A 6693-nucleotide genomic window follows, 5' to 3' on the forward strand; every position below is an offset into this window, starting at 1 on the left:
GAGGTGCAAGGAGCGATGGGCATCGGGTGCCCGGGAATCCCCACCCCGGCTCTCCTAGCCGACAGCTGGGCACATGCAGCAGGGTGAGCTGCGGGAGAGTTTGCAGCCAGCCAGGACGGGTGTCTGTCTCTGGGTTTCGGCAGAGCCAGGATCCAAGTGCCCTGCAAGCAGCCGTGGGCAGAGCAGCACCAAGCCATGGACACGGAGTTTCGGCAGGATCCAGGTCCAAGACCTTTAGGGAATGCTGTAAGTTGCTGCTTACCTGCACTCCTGGTCCATAGCTGCAGGGCTGGGGCTGAAATCCAACCCCTTTCCTAAACCCCCCTAGGGCTCCCTAACGAGCAGAATGGCTCCTCACATCCCAAAATCTTTCTTTTAGCAATAAATGCAGGTGAACTTTAGAGCCCCTCAACTACTTCCAGAAAGAGGATTTTGTGCCACCTTTGCTTTCCCGAACAGGGCTCCTAAGCGCACTGAAATCCCAAGGGGCACCAGTGTCCCGTGGGACCCCCGATGGGAACCCCGCTCCTCGTTCTCCAGCACATACCCCATGCCTGGGAGCTGAAGGATGCTCCCAACCCAGACTCGCCCTTCTCCCAGTGTGGAGTTGGGCCACGAGGAGGGATGTGGCCCACCGGAATGTGCCTGGATTAGGAGCTGCATTGTACCTGGCTCCGGCTGGCTCTGCACCAGGGGGGTCTGGCGGCCCCCGGTGAATTCCTCTCTTTAGGCTCTCCACCGCATATCCCGGGGCAAGAGGCTCTTCCTGCTCTGGAGACATTCTTGCCGAGCCACCTCAGCCCAGGGTTAATGAGAGCAGGAGGTGGTGAAACCAGAGCTGGCTCCTGGGGTGAAAACACGGCCGGTTTATTCTTGTGCTAATACCGCGAAAAAAAGAGGATTGAGCCTTTTTAATGAGTTTTTAGGCTGGAGCCTGCTGCATCCCCTGGTCCCATCCCCTGGTTCCCAGCATCCAGAGCAGGACGGCAAAGGTCAGCAGCCCCAAATTAGGAGTGGCTGGGACCAACTCCACTTCCCATGAGGACCCCCCCACCAACCCCCTGCACTGGGATCCACGGGAAAGACAGTGGACTCCAGACGAGAACACACTTGCTCTGCCTGCTCCATGCAAGGGGCAAGGCTGAAAGTGCTGATCCCCTCTGCCCTGCCCACCCATTCATGCTGGAAGCCTCAAGCTTTAACACGAATTTTGGGCAGCATTTGCAGGATGCCCCTGACCCTGCTGAGCACCCTGCCCTCACATAGCTGCCGGATGTCAGATGTCCTTCCTGGAGGAACTGGACTGGAGATACTCCTGTTTACCCCCGTGCAGCAGTAGCCGCCTTGGCTTGAGCCAATTATTGCTGTTTTTCCCGACCATGCCGTGCCTGAGGAGCTGGGTGGGCAGGTGCCCCAGCACACCAGCACATCCATCATCCACGCGGCACAAGGGCGGCAGCAGCCATGAGCCACAGTTTCCATCTGAGTCCCAGTTTCCATTGGCATCCCACACCTCCGGCAGCCAGAGCAGACCCCAGGCACACAGCTCCCACTGGGATGCCCTGGGCCGATCCCTGGCACCCCTTCCAGCACTCCAGCCCCATATCCATGGATGGGTTCCCTGACGGTTTCTTACTGCATCTATAAGAAGCTGAACAGAAGAAAGCAAACCCAGCCATATTACCCCAAAAAATTTTAAATCCCCGAGTCCAAAGATATTTATGAGATTTTGTTTCCATCCCTGCTCTAAGCCAGTCAGGCTCTGGGAAATGACGCACAGTCTTCCCGCAGGGAAGCGGAGGTGCTGGTGTTCCCAAAGCTGCTGACCCCAGCGAGCCCCATTCCTGTGCAGTCCCCAGTTCTCCTGCCCACCCACCTTGCTGTGCCTGGCTCCACCAGCCCTCTCACCCCTGGCCATCACAGGCCATGGAGTAGGAAAGACCCAGCACCCTGCAGGTCCCTGCTCACCCTCTGCACCCAAAACCCCAGCTGAGACAGCCCCCAAAATGAACTGGGAGCGTGCAGGGGAGGGAGGACTCATGGGAGCTGCCCGGCTGCATCCCTCGCACCCGAAGGTGGTGACAGCTCAGTTCAATCTCTGCCGTGTGTGGCAGAGGGGGGAGGCTGCAAGGAGCCGCTGTCTCACGTGGGAGAGAGCACCCGGCACCGTGTCAGCTCAGCCAAATTAAAAATACTCCTGCAGCCCCCAGGCTGGTGCCTGGACGGGCGGATCTGGCAAGGACGTGGCCTGCGGGATCTGCAGATGCTGGAAGGGACACAGGGAGGAGAAGGTGCTCCCACACAGAGAAGGGGATGGGGCACACACTGGGAGACCCCAGTATTTCCCAGCTGTGTCCCAGTTCTCCTGCACAGCTCGGGGTACCTGAGGGGCTGTTCCTCCTCTGCTGGGGGGGCCCTTCCAGCACCACTGTGGGCACAGAGACTCTGGCTCCGGCACACTCAGGTCCTTGCGGAGGGGCCTGCATGGGCAGTGGGCCATAGACAGGGAGCCACGGGGTGCTACTGGAGAAGAAGCCCCTCGACTTGCTGGCATGGGACCCCCACACACACCCTACAGCCACTGCCAGCTTGCAGGATGCAGCCTCGTGCCTCCTTCCCCTGCACAGCCTTGTCACAACCTTCAGCTGCGTGACTGCAGCTGGCAGGGAACAAGCCTTGAAATAAACTCAGATGACATTCCTGCAAACTCTGGACATGGCCACAACAGGATTATTGGGCTGGGCTAGGGAGGGGGGGTTAGCATGCTCATCTCTCCCCGCTGGCGACCCCAGCTCCAGGCTGAGGCTCCTCTGAGCAGCAGCTGAGAAGGGCAAAGCCCTTTTGTCAAGGAGCAGAAGCAAGGACAGGGTGATCTCCTGCCCTGGGCTTCCTCCAGTCCATGCACCTGGTCCTTGGGAGGCAGCTCGGCTGCATCTTCCTCCCTGGCAGCCATAGGGAACTTCACCCCACACCGCTGATATCGAAAACAGCTGCTGGGGAGCAAAACTGGATATCAGTCTTGCTCTGTCAAGCATCTTTTCCTCCCTTGTGCACAAGCACTGAGCCCAACTCCCTCTGGATTTTAATTCCCAGCACTCCCATCTGCCAGGTAATGATCTGAAAAATCAGCATTTAGGGATGCCTCCTCCAGCAGAAATCCCAATCAGCTCAGTGTCCCCTGTGTCACGGCCAGCACTGCTGCCAGGCTGGTGCAGCCTAGCCAAGACCCCACTGACCTCTGCCACAGCTACTGAGGGGCTCGGAAGGGATGTGGGCTCATCCTGACTGGAGGCAGCAGAAGGGAGGTGGCAAGTACTGAACCCTGATCTGGGCTCCACTGCCCACAGCCCTGCCCACCCCTCGCTGGGGTGATGGGGAAGAGGCCAGGGTCCTCCTGAGAGATGGAGAGCTCAGGAGTGCACTGGAGCCCCTGATCAGTTCAGCCTTTATTCTGGACACAGTTTAAATTGTAAAAATTGCAGCCAAGTCCAATTCATTACAGCCAAGGAACGGCTGACAGAAATGAAAAGAGAGAAAAGCTCCTCAGATTGATGCTTTCTCACCATTCCAGTGAAATAACCAATTTGGAACAAATTAGGGGCTCCCGTCTCCACCAGCCTTTTGAATTGCCTCCAAGCCAACGCACATTTTTCATAGTGCAGCGTTTCTTCCATTAGCAGTGAAAATTAATGATTTCTATTATTGAAGCACCTGAAGGCAGGTGCCTCCCTCGCACAGCCGGGGCTGGGCTGGCACCAAGTCCCTGGAGAGCCAAGGGGACCCACGAGAAGACAGACAGGTTCAGAGAGGATAAGTGACACGGCCAGGGCCACCTGGCAGGTCAGTGGCAGAGCCAGGCTCCAGCCCATGGCCATCCCTGCCGGGCTGTTCCCTCTCAGCGGTGCCATCCCAGACGTGCCAGAGCGCTGCACACAGCCCACCATGGTGACACCCAAACCCTGCACGTGACGGTGTCACAGCTGTCCCCAAAACCCCCCTAGCAGTGAAACCACGTGAGCTTCAGCCAGTCCCAGCTTTGCTTGGGTAGGGGGAAAAGGGGAACTGCCCTAAGGGCACCCACCAACTCAGACTTCAGGAGGGCAAAGCCCCCAAGAGGGCTTTCAAACCCCAATCCACTCACATATTTTCCCTCCCAAGTTTTAGAGAGACCGAAGCCCTTCATCCCCCCTCGCCTGCTCTCTGCCCCCAGCATTATTCCCTGAGCACAGCTCCCCAACAGCTGAAGCATGTAACCCCCCCAACCACGGCTACCCCAGGAGGCCAGGATGGTCATGCCCAGGGTTTGGAAGATGACACACATCTGTCATTATTTTTTAATTAGATTTTTATTTCCTACCTCTAGTATTTCATTGTAATTTCCGCCACTCCTACCCAGGCCATGCTAATATAATCACTCTGGAGGAGAGTGGGAGCAGCCAGCCCACTCCTTCCAACATCCCGCTCAGGAAAGGCAAAAAAAAGCAATCTGCTAAATCCCCAGCCCCTGCAGTCATTACAAGCTCAGGGACATCAGGTGGGTGCTGAAACAAACCATCAAAGCCTGAGTGCCGCCAGCACCTGCCAGGAGCATTGGCACTGAGAAACTTCAAAAAAAAGTTCACATTCACTCAAAATACTTGTTAGCAGTTCATTATTGCAGCAAGGTGAGGCATAATTAAAAATGGACTAAAGAGATTTGTGAATTATATCCTCAGCTTGATGCTGGAGACACAGTGATATTTTCTAGCCCACATCATCCTGGAGGTCAAGATTAGATGACAGCTTGGTCTAAAAATACTCTGAAGGGGAGGCTGAGGCTATTGGAGGAGGTCAGAGCCCCCTATGCCCCCCCCCCCCCATTGCTCAGGGTTGAAACCAGGGGACAGATGTGTCCCTCAGGACATTGCTTGGAGCAAGCCCCAGTAATAAAAACAACTGCTGCATTTACAGGGAAATCCACCCAGAACAACCACAGGGAAAGTTCGGTCCCACCGTCTGCCAAAGGAGCCCCAAAGCCAAACCCAGTAGCTCAGTGGGGCCAGGCTCCCCACACCATCACCCCCACAGCTCCCGAGAGGGCTGGAATCACCGTACAAGCACTATCCGACCACCACGTTCTTCCACCTGGAGCAACATGGTCCTGGCATGGGGATCATCAGTGAGCCCAAGACACTGCGGGGTCAAAATTGGAGCTTTAGTGGCTATTCAGTGTTTCCTTCATATCTGAGGCCACAAAGTGAAAAGCAAGCTCTGGGGTTGGATTTTTGTTTGTTTTTTAAACCTGCTTTGCCTGACGAGTATTCCAGATAAATATCCCGACTAGTGTTACACACTCCAGAGAGACGGGGAAAGACATTTCAGAGTAAAGATTGTGTTTCAAACTACTATAAAAATTAAATTGATCCATGAGAGACAGCTGGGACCAGCTTGATCCATGGGAGACAGGCACCCCAACATGGGCACCCTGGCATGGTCCTGACTGATGTGCCAGGCTAACAACCTCCATGTTCCTGGCCTGGCTGCTCTCCGGCAGCCACAGGCACCCCAGGAGCACCCCCCAGCCACATGTTAGCAGAGGAAAGCGAGTGTATGGCAGCTGCAGACGTGCCCGTGCTCACATGGGTGCGCACAGAACATGCACGGAGAGAAGCGGCACTGCTGCCCACAGGGACGCGCCGGACCCATCGCTGCCAGCAGCCCGGGGCCACGCTCCCCAGCCCCAGCGCCTGCCGCGAAGTTAACGCTGATAATAACGAAACCACTAAAATTACCAGCCCTGAATCCACACGGAACGGGTCCAAGAACAGCGTCACGTTCTGTTTGCTGCCGCTGCTCCGCTTCTCGAGTCTGCACCGGCCAAGCCTGGCCACGGAGCTCCACCAGCAGCCACCTGGCCACCCGTGCCGGTCACCCTCGCAAGGACACTGCCGGCCGCTCTCCCCCTGCCTCATTTCACACAAAAAGCATCGAACATTTGTGTCGCAGGTGCAGCAGAAACACAACTTGGAGCTGACACCCAGACAAAGAGCAAGGGCAAAATCCAGCCCCGTCAGCACACAACCTTTTCCCTCCTTTTTTTGCAGCCCTGGGAAAAATCAATAAGATGCAGTGAGTCAAACTCAGCTTGAATCCCGTAAGTAATTAGGATTAGCAGGCTGGGAGCCGAGGGAACAGGCTGCCTATGTGCTGGGCGGGGAGGGACCATTTTGTGGGTGTAGGGTACAGCCTCAGCTGATGCAAATAACACGAGCAGGTCTTTAACGGGGTTTTCAGGCAGAACGGCAATAAGGAATGGGAACGACAGGATTCGCTTAGTAACAAGAAAATCTCATAAGGATAATTTGGGGTGCCAAGCCCTGTTGGGAACAGGATAGGGACCCCACAGGTGAATCAATATTTGAGTTTGATGCCGAGCCTATTCCCAGCCCCTCACTCGGAGCCCGGACTCCATGAGTACTGCTTATTCCCGGGGTTCTTTCCCGGCAGCGAATAACCCACCTCAATGATTCACTATTTAGAGTTAAGTTTGTGGCCAAAATCGCAAAGTGGAGAAGAGATCCCCCCGTACACACACAGTCTGCGCAGAGCTACCGGCAAAATAAGAACCAATTCGGTATGTTTCTGTCCATAAAGAACAGCTCGGACGCTGGAAAGTGCCCTTTCCTCCAGCTGAAGGAACCCGGCAGAAGACGG

The 6693-nt window shown here is 55.9% G+C and overlaps 2 protein-coding genes across 3 annotated transcripts in view; both read right to left on the reverse strand.

The window, feature by feature from the left end:
- Nucleotides 1–5788, reverse strand: part of LOC103624323 (zinc finger protein 862-like) — a 12190-nt gene extending 6402 nt beyond the window's left edge. Inside the window, exon 1 of the mRNA XM_008643557.2 lies at nt 5772–5788. The gene's annotated coding sequence lies outside the window, so the exon portion shown is untranslated. The remainder of the gene's footprint in view (nt 1–5771) is intronic.
- LOC103619907 (zinc finger protein 385C) overlaps nt 1–6693 on the reverse strand; it is a 40910-nt gene that overhangs the window by 22592 nt on the left and 11625 nt on the right. The window lies entirely within an intron of this gene.

The sequence above is a fragment of the Corvus brachyrhynchos genome, unplaced genomic scaffold (genome assembly GCF_000691975.1).
Source record: "Corvus brachyrhynchos isolate BGI_N302 unplaced genomic scaffold, ASM69197v1 scaffold30, whole genome shotgun sequence".
In the NCBI taxonomy this organism is placed as follows: domain Eukaryota; kingdom Metazoa; phylum Chordata; class Aves; order Passeriformes; family Corvidae; genus Corvus; species Corvus brachyrhynchos.